The sequence below is a fragment of the Wolffia australiana genome, chromosome 15, assembly GCF_029677425.1.
Source record: "Wolffia australiana isolate 7733 chromosome 15, ASM2967742v1".
NCBI classification, from domain to species: Eukaryota; Viridiplantae; Streptophyta; class Magnoliopsida; order Alismatales; family Araceae; genus Wolffia; species Wolffia australiana.
Genome location: NC_135849.1, coordinates 2,971,031 through 2,986,641, shown reverse-complemented (window position 1 = coordinate 2,986,641; position 15,611 = coordinate 2,971,031). Strand labels below are relative to the sequence as shown.

General features: G+C 50.0%; 1 pseudogene; it reads right to left on the bottom strand.

The window, feature by feature from the left end:
• Positions 1 to 15,155: 15,155 nt before the first annotated feature.
• LOC144713371 (small nucleolar RNA R71) lies at positions 15,156 to 15,266 on the bottom strand (annotated as a pseudogene).
• Between the last annotated feature and the right edge of the window lie 345 nt (positions 15,267 to 15,611).

The window sequence follows — 15,611 nt, the reverse complement described above, 5'->3', positions numbered from 1 at the left end:
ATACTCGGGGCCGTGCCTCGATGGAGCTCGGGGAGGATCTGGGGCATCCCGGTAACGGTCCGGCACGTGGACGGGTGCGGCATTATGGTGCGGTGGATAGGCGAAGTTACCACCGTAAACGACGGCGTCCGGACGTCGGATGGGTGGTGGATCCTGCGGACTCCCCGAGCGGGATGAGTAATGAGGTGCATTGCGCACCGGGATGCGGTTGGGGTTGTGGGCCCAAACGACACGAGGGTCGCGCTGCTGTCTGCCGTGGCCTCCTACGGGATAAGCGCGCCTATTTTGAGGATAGGGATAATCATCATGATGTCCGGGGTCTCGCCTCTCATCCGGTAGTGGGGAGCGGCGTCGGTCGCTGCGGTGATCATCATAACCCTGGACTGGGCTTCTCCGGCGGTCTCCATGGTAGTGATCCCTAGGTGGGGACCGTCGGCGATCCCTTCGTCCATCCGGGTAGGCGTAGGCAGTCGGTGGCGCCTCGGGATAACGCGGCGGCTGCTCCTGGATGGGAGGGTCCCTCATGGGAGCTTTAACCGGTCGTTGGATCACCTCACGAGCCATGGGCTCGTCATAATGCTCAGTCGCCGTGACCCTACGGGTAGGGACAGCGGCGGAGGAATGCCGGTCTTCGGAAGATGGGTGCGCCGCGGGTGCCGATTCAGCTCTATCGTTCGAGTCCCGAGGGGCGGGACCTCGAGATAGGGGAGGAGGAACATATGCCTCCTCCGGATCCAGGGGTTCATCCGGTGACTGTTCGCTAAAGGGATTCTCGAGGCGAGGATCCCCCATGACGGGTTCGTATTCATGATCCTCGTCTCTATCAAGGTATTCGGTGTCCCGACATTGGGCTCGCGTGCGAACCATTCTATGATCAACCATTCACGTCCTAAAAATGTTCTAGGGGTGTGCACGTGATGGATGAGATGCTATGACTTGTAATATGCGAATGGATTTTCAAAGTATGATGTGCGCAATATATCAAAGCGTAAAAAATATCCAACCGACCGTGTTAAGCAAGAGCTAACACAACCTGGCTCTGATACCAATATGATGCGAAACGCCAGCGGCCGGGATCGAACGGCGCGTCTCGCGTCACAAGTGAAAATGGTGATATGTCATGTGTTGTTGAAATTCGGAATTGAATTTTATAAACGAGCAGATAAGACGCGGGGGAGTAAGCGTCGTAGATTGGGACGATCTACGGGGTAGAACGATCCAGAGATCGGACTCCCGATGACCCGCAGAATCTACTAGCCGACTAAGACGGGAGGGGCGTCTTACGGTCTTGGAGAGTTCGATATCTAAACAATCAGAGACAGTCCGTTTACCTCCAAAGAATCCTGCTCTCGACGTCAGTGGCTATGCCTATTTCGATGTTCGTTCCAGAGATCTGGGCAGAGGACGCGATAGCGGACGACGGGACTGCAAGGGGTAATGATATTGGATTAAGATGGAGAGGAGACGAGATTTAACCTTGAGTCATGTAGTCCACGGCAGTTCGGCAGGGCGGTGATGACAGTGCGTGGAACCGGCGAGGTCACGGCGCGGAGATCACGGCGGTCGGATCACGGCGGATCACGGCGGCGCGCGGGCGTTCACGGTGCAGGCGGAGTAGCGGCGCGTCGTGGGGCTGTGGCGCGGCAAGGGACCACGGCGTGGACGGCAGCAGGAAGAAGGGTCCACGGCACGGGGTCGCGGTGCGGGGTGCGGAGCGGCGCGGTGCGGAGGTCGTGGCGCAGATGTCGCGGGCCGCGGCGCGGGGGTCGTGGCGCGAGGTTGCTGCGCTGCGCGGTGAGGGGGTCGCGGTGGAAGCAATGCAGGCCGTGGCGCGGGGTAATCCCGCGGCGTGGGCGTCGTCCTTGACGCGGCAGGCGGCTGTGATGCGGAGTTAAGCGGCGCAGGGCGGGGCTACCACGCGAGCGGCGCCGCGATGCGAAGTGGGACCGCGGGGCGGGAGGAGCCGCAACCGGGAGGGCTGGGCGGTGATGGTGGATGCTAAGAATCGGGTGGGGTAGGAAGTGATCACGATCAGGGAAGGAAGGGGGGGGGGTGACGGCGATCAAGTAGTGGGTATGCGGTGAAGGAAGAAATCAAGAGGATGGTAAGGTGGTGATGGTGGCGATCAAGAAGGCAGGGACAGGACGAGGGGTTCAAGAATGAAGGGAGGACAAGGGAGAAGATCAAGAAAGGGGTTCTCAGCTCAAGAAACAAGGGGAGAGGATGGAGGATAATCGAGAACGATGGGAGAAGATGGTCGGGATGGAAGGTTGAGAAAGATGATGGAGAAGGAGAGAATCAAGAACCTGGCAGGGTGGATTCTTGATGGGATTCGCGGGCGTTCCTCCTCGCTGGAGGCAGATGTCCCGATGCTGCACAGCTTCTTGAAAATCTTGACGTACCAGAGTGGTCTCGATGGCACGGTTTAACACGCCGTGCTCGGAGTGATCTCGACGGACAAGGCGTGGGCTCTACTCTCCGGAGTGATCTCGACGAAGAGGTGGGGCTAGCCAAACCCCCTACGCTACAGCTACGATAAGGGGGAAGATTTCTGAAAATACTTTTCAATTCAAAAACTTCCAAGTAGTCCCTTGGGCATGCCCTCCCCTTATATAGGGAGGAGGGGTGCCAAGGAGACGTGGGGAGAGGTTGAACCGTCATGAGACGTGGTTCGACCTCTCCTTACAAATTCAAAATACAATCTTAAAATAAAAGAAAAGACGAGGATGGGCCCTACGATATTGGCCCAATCCCATAATTCGAATGAAAAGAAATACACATAAGAAAAGCGTAAATTGTTTGAACCTACCCGGAGTACTTAAACCCCGGGTTGCGGACGTCGGCACGAGCTGCCCGATGTGGCTGTTGGCGTGTCATCGTCGGTCGTCCGGGAGGTGTCATTGTCGTCGTCAGGCTGTCGTCGGCAAGATGGTCCTCCATCACAGTTCCCGTGGCGCCTACCTGTTGGCGCCTTCCACGAGTGGGGAAGAAGACACCTCCCGGGCCTACCATTCGTGGTACGCTCCTTGACTTCCCCAACGGCGTTATATTATTTCTTTCAGTGGCTCCAAACATTTTCTCCACCGCCGGGGTTAGATTAGTGATAGATAGGATTCACCTTTTCGAGGATTAGGATTTTAATCAGTGCGTTCATGGTTTGGACCATCGAGGGTGTGTGCAAAAGCGGCAATAGCCGAACTCGCACCGTTGATCGTCTACCCGATATCCGGATCATTTGGAGCCTATTGGCATTCCCAGGTCTTGCTTGCCGTAGCCTAGTGGATGTTGGTGCATGTCGACACCGAATTTATACTTCTCATCAATTTTTTTGTCATATTATCATTAACATGACATCATCATTACTCATCTCTGCTATATGATATGATCGTACTAGCCCTCCCTTTGGCGTAACACAAGCCGTTCAATCCAGAACCTGATCGTGTTACATCATAAAGATAGAGACAGAGATAGAGATAGAGATAGAGATAGAGTTAGAGATAGAGTTAGAGATATGATGGGGGAGCATCCAGCTGATGCCAGGATGGGACGAATCCAACCACGCGGGCTGTTCACGCCTATGCTCGCCATCCGGGGTTTAAGTACTCCGCGTAAGCATTCTTATTTTTGTCTTTTATTTGTTTTTTCTTTATGTAATTTTTGTTATTGGATTTTACAGACTGGGCCGGTGTTTTGGGCCTCGTCCATGTTATGTTTTCATCTATTTGTAACCGTTAAAGAGAGGCCGAACCACGTCTCATGACGGTTCATCCTCTCCACAATCTCATCTATCACCTATCCTCACCATATAAGGGGATAGCATGACGAAGTGAAGGTAGGCAATTATTGAAGGAAAATTCGCAACGTTGTCTCCTCGTTATCCTAGCATAAATAGGAATTAGAGTGTAGAGAGAGAGGTGGCTGATCTCACCCCACATCGAGATTACTCTGTGGGTTAGAGCCCGCGCCTTCACATCCAGACCACTCGAAAAGCGTGGTTCAATGCCTCATCGAGACATCTCCGAGGTCGCCTAAAGATCCAAGAAACTCGTCATTTCTTGAAGCCCAAAGACTCCTTTGTCGATACTACCCCGAAGGTGTTTGAAGATTCAAGAAGTGCCGACGTCCTCCTCCACCAAGATCCCGCCAACCGCCATCATGAATTCCCCGACAAATCAAGAACTCGCTAGTCCCTTTGGGATTCTTTGGTGGTTATCCTTCAAGAAACCTTTTCTTGGAGGTAGTCGTCCACTCAGCACCATTGCCATCACCGTCGCCCACGTGCCCTGCTTCCTCCACCAACCGTGAACCTGCTGCCTCGCCCGTAGGCTTCCCCTCCGCGCGCCCTGCCCACCAGCCCACGCTCAGTCACCTCTACCACATGCCAGCCCGCCACCACGCGCGGGTCTCCCCTCCACACACCCGGCTCACCTGCCCACGTGCTCGCAGGCTTCCCCTCCACGCGCCCTACCCACCTGTAGTGCGCCCGGTCACACCTGCCGCGTGCTAGTCCACCGCCACGCGCGGATCTCTCCTTCCCATGCCCAGCTCACCTGCCCGCATGCGCAGCCCCTCCGCCGCGTGCCCTGCGCACCTGCACCTACGCCCGGCCTCCTCTGCCGTGCGCCAGCCTTTACTGCAGGCGCAGGCCTCCCCTCTATGTGCCCTGCCCACTGATCTTGCGCCCAGCCCCTCCGTCGTGCTCCAGCTGCTGCCTCATGTGCTGGTCTTCCCCCCCCCCCCCCCCTGCACCCTTCTCCGCCCTCGCGCCAGCCTCTACTGTCGTCCCGCCCCATGCTTTGCTCCACCGCCGCAAGTCCCTTTGTCAGGCCCAGTCGCATCCAATCTCGAGCTACCATTGTTGGCCCGCCAACGATCAAATTATGTCGTCACGGACTTTGGTCAATCAGGTACGTATTCATCTCCCTTCCGTTATTTCCACTATTATTACGTCTTGCCCTGCCATCTCCTGCTTTCTCTTCCTCTGCCCCGGATCTCCATAAATTGTTTAGGATAGCCACCGTGTCGAGAGGTAGGAACTTTCTTCCGGTAGAAGGTTGTTCGTTGACCCTTAGACTTGGAACACCTTTGGGTCGTCAAAAGCCCCTCCCTCCTACAGTCATAGTTGGTCTCTAGGGCTCATTGGGAGTCTCATCAGATCAATATTTCCTCAGTGATTGTCATTGTCCGTCGTTCCTCACCAGGAGTCGTCTAATATTGCTCGTCAAGGATTTTGAAATCGGCATACATCTCATTTAATTAGACCCAAGTTCAGCTCAATATTGCCCCCTGACGTATTACAAGCCGTCTGATCCCGACATGATCGTCGTATTACATCATATTGGTATCAGAGCCAGTGGTGTTAGCTTTTGAAATGTAATTGAATTACACGGTCGGTAGCATATCACTTGAAATGTAATTGAATTGTGTACGCCATATTTCGAAAATCATTCGCATCTACATCATGTCATTTCATTGCATCCATTATTGCATTAAACCCGTAGAAATTTTATTGGTGGAACGTTGACCATAGGATATTTCGCACGCGAGCCCAATGTTGGAATATTGACATAGCTGAACGCGATGAAGATTATGATAATGATCTCGTCCTAGGGGATCTTCTACCCGAAGATCCATTAGGTGAACCGTTTCACATGGACCATTTGGAGAATGAGGAGGTAGCTCTACCTCGCCCGCCACCTAGGGAACCCGCTCCCCGGGTTTCAATTCCCCCCGACGAAACGGTGCCACCAGCTCCTCGAGCATCTGAAGACCGGTGTGCCATCACCGCGGCGCCTACCCATAGGGCCCCGGGGACTGAGCATCATAGTGATCCCTCACCCAACGAGGTTCCCCGACGCCCTAGCAAGGCCCCGATGCCAGACCTTCTCGCTCTGATGCACCGATCACGGGATCCACCGGCGCCTCCACCTCGCTACAGCCGACGGGAAGACTGGGAGAATGACAATGGGGAACCACGAAGAACTCCTCCGCCCCCGGAAGAGTATCATGCGCTGAGATATTATGATGATCGTTCCTATCTGCCGGATAGGAACTACTACCCTTCCGAGAATAGGAGTTCCCGGCATCATAACCCTCGTGGGCATCCTCACGAGATGGCCCAAAATCCAAATCAGATTCCCGTAGCACGCGCTCCCCATTACTCCTCAGCATCGTGCAGTCCACGGTATCCCCCCACTACCCGTCGGCCAGAGACGACCACGTATGGTGGTAATCCCGCCCATCCGCCCTATTACGGATCGGCGCCTACACCTGCACCAGCCCAATACAAAGAGGCCCCAGCACCATCTCGAGCGTTACAGAGATATGCCGCCGACTACCATTACGCACCTCCTCTGGAGTACCCACCGGACGAACCCATCCGACCTAGGAGGCCGAACCCTTACCCTCCACAACAGGAGTATGCTCAACCAGCACCTTCCTCGGCACCGCCAATGCACTACCAGCACTATGGATGTCTGGATAAACGTCCGTACTACCCCCGGGCAGTTCCCCCAATTGCATATTATCTGGAGCCCTAGGATTATGCTTACCGGCGTGACGCACACTGTCGACCGCCTGCTTGTCACCATGAGGACGAACACGAGCGATGGAGAGAGGCGCACCGCGCCGTGATCCACATTAACGTCGAAATAGAGGTGCCAATTTTTGAAGGGTCACAGAAATCTAACGACTACGCAGATTGGGAATCAGATTTGGAAAGTTATTTCCAATGGTAGGACATGGATGGCGATCTATGCGTGTCCTATGCCGAGGCTCTCCTAGGAGGCCAAGCCAAAATCTTTTGGAAAAATGAGAAAAAGTCAGCACGACGTCGAGGAAATCCTCCCTTCACGTGGGACCAGATGTCACGAAAGTTGAAGGATAACTCCGCAAGCTCTACATGACTCATCTCTTGCTAAAATAGATGGATCTTAAGCAAGGGAAGCGCAAGGTCAGCGAGTACATCGAGGATTTTGAGGAGTATAGGATGCGATGCAAGTTTGTGGAGAGTCCACAAATTCAAATCACATTCTTTATCTACAGGGATCCGTCCTGATTTGGGGGTACAGGTCCTAAAACAGAACCAGACGACCCTAGACCTCGCCTACAATCTCATGGAAAGCAATGAGCTTAGCCACGATGACATCGTTCCGACCTATTCCGCCGCTCCTCGAGTAATTCCAGCTACAACACCTGCTTCATCGGCTACGCGATCTACATCGACTTGGAACCGTGGGAGCACGACAGTCCCACGCATGGGAACTACTTCACTAACACCGGTCACTACACCGGCAACCCCCACCTCTTCGGCGATATCCACCGCTAGGGCTCCGAATGCCCCTCAAGAACCCCTCCAGTGCTTTATGTGTAAGGGATTTGGACATCGCCGTTCCGACTGTCCCACCATCCTCGTCATGGACATGCATGGGAATCCGGTGGAAGAACAGCCCTAGAATGATCTCGAAGTGGATGAGTACCCAGTTGAATGCCTCGACTGTGAGGTTGTGGATGATCCACTTGGATATTTCCAGATCACACCGACCACTCCACCCATGACGTATCCCATTGTCACTTTGGGAATTCAGCAGGAGACCACCGGTATGAGGAGCTCCAACGTGGCCGCCCGATCGGCCCCTACACCTTCTACCGCTATGCCAACACCTCGACCCATCGACACTGCTGAGCGCACATGCATCTTCTACACGTACGTCAAAATTGGTGGGCGTACGTACAAGTTGATGGTCGATAGTGGAAGCTGCATCAACGGGATCTGTGAGGACACCGCCACACGCCTAGGGTTACCCATGACTCCACACCCTACTCCGTACAATGTGTCACTGATCAATGCATCTACGATTTCGGTGAAGATGCAGTGCTACGTACCATTGAAGATGAGTACGTACGACGAGAAAGTGTTGTGCGACGTACTACCAATGAAGATTGGTAGTATTATTCTTTGTCGACCATGGTTATATGACCATGACGTTCTGTTGGCGGGAAGAGCCAACACGTGCTCTCTCATCTATGGCGGACAACGACTGATTTGGTACCCATCAGTGCGACTACCGTCGTTGCCAACTCAGTCTGCAGTGACACCATCACGCACTACCCCTCCCGCCACCGTCACCAATGGCTGCATCTTCCAGCGAGAGTTAGAGCAGGACCGTGAGCACACCCCTATGTGCTATGTCGTGACATTAGCCGACAATGTCACTAACTTAGATGACGAGAGCACAACACCGGAGGCCAACCAACTCCTCGAGGAGTACGCAGACGTATTCCCTACGGAAGTACCCAATGAACTCCCTTCCTTACGGGACATCAAGCATGCTATCAACTTAGTTCTGGGAGCATCACTCCCAAACCTCCCACATTACCGGATGAATCCCGTTAAGTATGAGGAGTTATACGGCCAGGTGAAGGATTTGTTGGCCAAAGGTTTAATTGGGGAAAGCCTTAGCCCCTGCGCAGTACCGGCACTATTAGCACCCAAGAAAGATGGAACTTGGAGGATGTGTTGCGACTCACGAGCCATCAACAAGATTACTGTCAAGTACCGTTTTCCAATTCCCAGAGTCCAAGATCTTTTCAATGAGATGGTTGGCGCCTCTATCTTCTCTAAGATAGACTTACGAAGCGGCTACGATCATGTACGAATCAGGCCGGATGACGAATGGAAGACAGGCTTCAAGATCAAAGACGACCTCTTCAAATGGAATTGATGCCAGACGTCGTCAAGACGTCATCGGTCGACACCAAGGGTAGCGGCTCGGTATCGAAGCAGGATCTCGATCGGACAACAACGATCTGTGTCGTTCGAATATGCAAATGGACAGGTATCAATGATGATGAGAATGCGTGGAAAGTCCTACTGTCGTACGTGCGTGCGCCAAAATGCGGTGTTGCCGTTCCAAGGAATGACGTGATCGCTTCTGGTGAGGTCAAACAGACCTCCCGAACCTCGCCCAAGAGGGTCGAGGGCGAGTACGTCGCTGAATGGGAATACCCCGCTTTATGCTCACACGCATCGGGAGTACCCAACTCGTACCGGGCAGGTAAGACTCTCGTAAAGATGATCGTCGTCGTTTTCTCAACCTGTCTCACTCTCACCTATGTCTACCCCGAGCGCAAAGGAGGCAGATCAAAAGTGCACTGAAGAAAGTAAGAGACGAAAAGGGTAGCAGGGTAGGGGGTACCTTCGTCGCGTTGGCAACGGTTATCTCGTAGCAATGAGTTCCAGAGAGAACAACTAGGTTGAGGGTGCCGACGTTTGACTGTTGCGGGGGCGAGGGAAGGACTGCTTGCAAGGCACAGAGTTGGAGCTTCGGCGTAGTGCAGAGCGGCACGGTGCGCAAGCGGGCGTGGCGCGCAGTGGGGCGGCGTGGAGACAGGCACGGCGTGAGCGGGTGCGACACGCAGGTGAGCGCGGTGCAAGAGCGCGCGGCATGGACGGCGGAGCACACTCGCGGGCGTGGCGTGCTGGCAGGTACAGCACGCGGCCGGCGCGGCACACCGAGCACAGGCACGGCGTGGGGCGTCGTCGGGTGCGGGCTAGGGACAGTCAGCGTGGGCTATGGCGCGGTCCGGCTCGGCGCAGAAAAGTTCAACGCTGGACGTGGATCGCGGGCAGGCGACGTGAGGCTGCGGATAGATCTGGCAGGACACAACGCGGTGATGATCTGCGCGGTGCGGATGAGGTTCTGCGCGTCGCAGAGCACCGTAGCCGCTAGGGGAGCAGCAACGTGGCCGCTGGTGTCGCTAGCTGATTCCGACGAGGTGAAGACAACTGGCAATGTGATGGTCCGCAGGCGATCGACGGAGCGGCAGCAAGAATGAACGGCGGTGGCGGAGCTGACAGAGGTGGTGAAGCTGGCGATCACTGGGCGGCGGCAATGGTGACGCCGACAGGGGAGGCGGTGAGGACGGCTGAGCGGTGGCGGCGGAGCTGGCAGCAGATCCTCGCTTCTCTTCCTTCTACTCTCTCCCTTCTTCTTCTTCTTCTTCTCCCTTCTTCTTCTTCTTCTTCTTCTTCTTCTTTCTTCTTCTTTCTCTCCTCCACTAACGGCACTCTTGGAATTCCAAAACGTTATAATTCTTCAAGGAAATCAAGAGTGTTTTAGGGGGGCGCCCTCCCCTCCCTTATATAGGAGAGAGGAATATGGGCCCCCTTAACTACAAAGTGAAAGAGAAATAAAATAAAACAAAAATGGGTTCTTTAGGCCCACTAAGGGGAGGGGAAGATATCCTCAAGTGGGAACTTCCCCCCGCTACATACGGGTATGAAGAAATAGGAAATGAAAGCGATAAAGGCGAACAGGTACGGGTCGAAGATGGCGTGTCGTCACGCCGAATATCTGAACCCGGGGTCGTGCGTCATTGTTGCGGCTCGTCGTGTCGGCTGGCCACGTGTCGTTGGCGGGCTCAATGACAGTGCTGGCTCCTCGAGTGACGGCCCTGCGGTGTCGGACGGTGCCGCGCCATCAGGAATGTCATGCCCTTTGGGCTATCCAATACGCCTAGCACCTTCCAACGACTCATAAATGAAGTGCTTTGGTCATTCATTGGCAAATTCGTAATTGTATACTTCGATGATATTGTAGTATACAACTAAACCTGAGATGACCACTCCCAGCACTTACGACACGTGTGTGCCGCACTACGCCAAGAAAAGCTGTATGTACACCCCAAGAAGTGTAGATTCTTCACCACCGAGGTCTCTTTCCTCGGATTCATCCTATCCTCGCGTGGAGTAGCCGCCGATCCAGCAAAGATCAATGCTATCACAGCGTGGCCTAAACTTAAGAGCATCCATGACATCCGCAGTTTTATTGGACTCGCAACATTCTATCGCAGGTTTATCCCAGGCTTTAGCGGGGTCACGACACCGATCACCGACATACTAAAATGCGAAAAGTTGGAATGGACTCCTGCCATCGACAAAGCATTCGAGCTCCTTAAGAAGCTCATGACCGAGGCTCCGGTATTGTGATTACCGGACTTCACCACGGTTTTTAAGGTTGCCTGCAATGCTTCGAGAGTAGGGATTGGGGGAGTCTTAAGCCAAGAAGGATACCCAATTGAGTACTTCAGCGAAAAGCTGAACGATACTAGAAAGAAGTACGACAATTATGATCGAGAATTCTATGCCCTCGTCCAATCCCTACGACATTGGCATCACTATCTATTCCCTAAGGAGTTTGTATTATTTTCAGATAATAGCGCATTACGCCACCTACACGACCAAAGGAAGGTCAGCAATTGACATGCTAGATGGATAGGTGATAGACCTAAAATATGTGATGCAATTATACATATTTTAAGGGCGTTTTGGGATCATTTCATGTGTATTTTGCTCTATTTCATGAAATATTGCATCTCATGCATTAAATGAGACAAATGGTAAAAATGATAAATTTTAATATCATTTTATGCATGTTATACAATTTAAATATTTTTAGTTGAAATATAATTATCCCATGTTCTATTTAGTATCTTCTCTATGAAGTCACAGGGAGAAATCTGTATTTAATTTGCAGGAATAGGTGGGGAAATATTATTGAAAAATAAAAAAGAAAATATATATATGAAGATAGAAAAAGAGGTTCTTAATGGGCCGGATAGAGGAGCAACCCAAGGACCAGGCCTCAAGCCTGCGGCAAGGCCAGCGAACGCGGAGCGCTCAAGCCGGCCTAGCCGCCGGTGAGTTCAGTCGCAAGGAGCCCAATTTAGCCACAACAGGCCAAGTTCGACCACGCACAGCCCCACGGCGATCGCAGGAGAGAGGTAAGTGTCTATGTTAAATTCAATATGTGAATATTATTGACATTTATATACCTTACAAGATTTTTAAAAGTTTCGATATAGGATTGCAAAATCCCACTTCGCAAGAGAATCATCGTGGGCCGGGTTGCAGAGTACAAACATGATCGCGGCCCAACGGGCCGCCATCTTAAAGAAAACATAAGGGAAAAGAATACCGGGCTTCGAGCCGACCCGGCCCCAAGCCCGTATCATTTCGGGCTTTCATTAAACAACAAGATATGATCTCAGCCGTCCAATCTTCTTAAAGAAGATTGGACGCTGAGATCTATCTTGCTCTATTTAACTATTATCTATCTTTTATTTTTTTAGGCTGACGAGGATCGCGGGGAGGCATGGACAAATAAGAAGACGCACTGATGACGGGCAGCTGACGGGGCTCGTTGACATGGCGGTGGAATCAGATCTAACGGCCAGGGGCATTTTTGTCAATCTTTGGCCCTGGTCGTCGACGTCGACGGTTGGTGGTCATTTTCGGCCAGCGAGAGGGACCATTCGGTGTCCAAAGGTGGGGGAAGATCCCCTAGAACCGTCCCCCACCATCGGACGACCGCTGGGGCACGTCCCAGACCGTTAAAAGGGGTCAAATGCCCCTAATTTTAGCATCTTTTGACCATTGAGCCATTACGGCGGCGGAGGACCTGTCTGAGGCTGGCGGAGCAAGGAGAGGGGTGTGACAACCCTCTAACAGCTTCTAGAGCTTCAGAAGGCTTCGGAAAAGAGCTGAGGGAGCTGAATTCTGCGCATGCAAGGGAGAAAAGAGGAGGGGAAACCGCATACCGACGTTAGGCGGCGGCAACCGGCACCACCATTCCCATTCTTTGATCCAGGACAGGATCTGGTAAGTCTGATTCCTTCTCAATTGACATTTGGTTGTTCTGATACTTGAAATTGAATCAAGTTTTGTTCAGATTGAAATTTAGGCCACGTTGCTTTGAAGATTTTTACCGTAATTTCTCTCAGGCATTTCATCGAACAATTCACGTGTTCGATGAATGTGTCTTTATTAACCTAAGTTCTACTCTACTCGACCTTATAAAAATGTTTAAAAAATTATTTGCATCTCTTTCGAGCATTCTGTCGAACACCTTGCGGTTGTTCGACAGAATCACTCGTTTAATCTTTTCTCTCTTAACTTCGAACCTCATTCGGGCATTCTGTCGAACACCTTGCAGGTGTTCGACAGAAGTACCCTTTTCTCTCTTCTACTAAAACGAAAAAACATACAAAACTTACCCTATCGCTTCTCATTCAGATAATTCGTCGAACACCTTAAGGGCGTTCAACAAAAGACCGTGTTATCTTCAATTCCTCTACAAAAACTAAACAAAAACTTATCAAAATAATATTATAACTAAGTATATTACATATATATCTACAAATTTTGACCAACCTTTTGTGAGTTTGGTCGAGCACCTATCGGGCGTTCGACTAAATCATTCTCCATTTCATGAAATCGACTATAGAAAAATCTATAAAAATTATATAAATCATATAAAAACCTCTAAATCGCTTGCATTAATTTTGTAATCAAAATCTTACATATATATTTAGCGTTCTATAATTCTAACCTATTCTATAGCTCTCTAAATACTTCTTAGAACTAGTATTATCCTTTTACTTCTCCCCAATAACTCTACATTTACTTAAATTCTTATTTATCATATTATAACTAGATACTCACTCATTCTCTTCCTATCCATCTTATTAATATATACACAAGTCGCTATCCCCTTTGTTTTCTCTTAGTGTATATATATACCCATCTAAATAACTCTTCTTCTTCCTTCCATCCTCTTATTACTAAGTACTCTATCTTTCTTATTCTTAAGTATTTTATATTTTTTCACTAGCTACCTAATATCTTAACTCTTTCTTACTCTTATTAGCTATAAAAGATTGATCCATATATCTAATATTCCCATACCTATCTTATTAAAGTATTATCACCTCTACTAATTAATTAGTTATCTCTTCTTATTACTATTATCTTTAGTATTAGCACTAAATCTGATTAACTAATAACTCAACTATTGAATCTACACCTAAAGGCCAGTCCATGTGGAGACGACCTTACTCTAATCTATACATCTTTGAGTAAGTTTCTACTTTTTATAAATTTATTTGATTGAAGGCAATTAAAAATTAAGCACGCAATTTGCATCCATCAAATTGGCGCCGTTGCCGGGGACTGGCGTCCCTTATGTTATTTTAATTTTTGACTTATTAGTAACTTTTCTTACATAATTTTCATTTACGTATTTTGCATTAGGCGACTACTTACATTTAAGTACAAATTCCTGATATTGCTTCATTATACGATCAGCCCATTAGAACTTTGTGAGCTAACTTGAGCAGGAAGTGGACGAAGTGAAGGAAAATAATTGAACTCAATTACGCGTGGATAAAATCATTTACTTGTCTTTGCTTGAGCTGAATCTTATCATTGCCCAAGTTAGACTATTGCCCTAACTCTTTGAGTGCAGAAGGAAAAATGAAATCCAAGTAAGTAAACTTGTAATTATTTACTTAATCTGAATTTTTATTATTCTTGCTTGCATATTACTAACCATTGTTGCATACATAAAAACTCAGGTACGTTCCTCTGCATTATATTCCAATTCAAGTTTTTACATGCTTATTTTATAATTTTCGTCATTGTGGCTGTGATTGAAACAATAAGGAGTTAATCTCCTTATCAAAACCTTAGGCAACATAGGTGTTTCATCATTATAACTGATAGGTTACACTTCTATTGGAAGGTAACTTCATCAAGACCATTCATAATATGATTACTTGGCGCAAGGAGATCCATTACATAGGTGTGTTGGCTGCTTATGAACGAGCGGAGATCGTTACACAACCTACTAGTGGAACCAGTGGACTTACCTTCCGAAGAAGAGGAGCTTTCATCCCACGACTCTAGCTTATCTACAACGGAGAGATTCCTCATGGCTGCAGGCAAGCAAGGGAATGAGAGAATGAGGTTGAGGGATCATTCGACCCCTTTTCAGTATAGGCCCATCACCACGGTGCATGCACCGATTGGTGACGGGATAAACTTTAGGATCGACTCTTACACCGTGAGCTTACTACCTGTCTTTGTGGGAAAGACTACCAAAGATCCTTATAGGTTGATAGAAGATCTATCTCGGGTATGTGAGATGAACAACCACCAACATGTGCCCCTAGAGATAGTCAAGATGAGATTATTCCTGCTCACCTTGAGAGACAGAGCGAAAGAATGGTTTAGGAATCTAGCTATGGAGCTGAACTCCTGGGAAGAAATAGAACAAGCCTTCCTGAAGAAATTCTATCCCATTGGAAAGACAAAGATGATCCAAAAGGTTATTAGAGAATTTGACCAGGAAGTAGGGGAACCATTTAATGAAGCATGGGAACGTTTAAGGGAATACACGAGGACGTGCCCCCAACATGGAGGGCCTGAGCATGAGATTGTGCAAATCTTTTATGAAGGACTAAGTCACCATGATCGAATGCTTTTAGACGTGGCAAGTGGAGGTGCCTTTATGAGCAAATATGATGACAAGGCCTTAGAACTCATAGAGCTAGTAGCGGAGAATAGCGAGCATCATTCTGCACTCGCCTACCCTAACAAGGCGAATATCCCAAAAAGAGGAGACATCATAGATGCAAAACTGGTCCAGACAGACATGATGATGGCCAAGATAGACAAGTTAGTGGACTCGCAAAAGGCATTGGTGAAAAAATTAACTCCACCAAGCATTCCGAGGGAGCAAGATAGTAGAGGGGTACCACTGTCACACCTG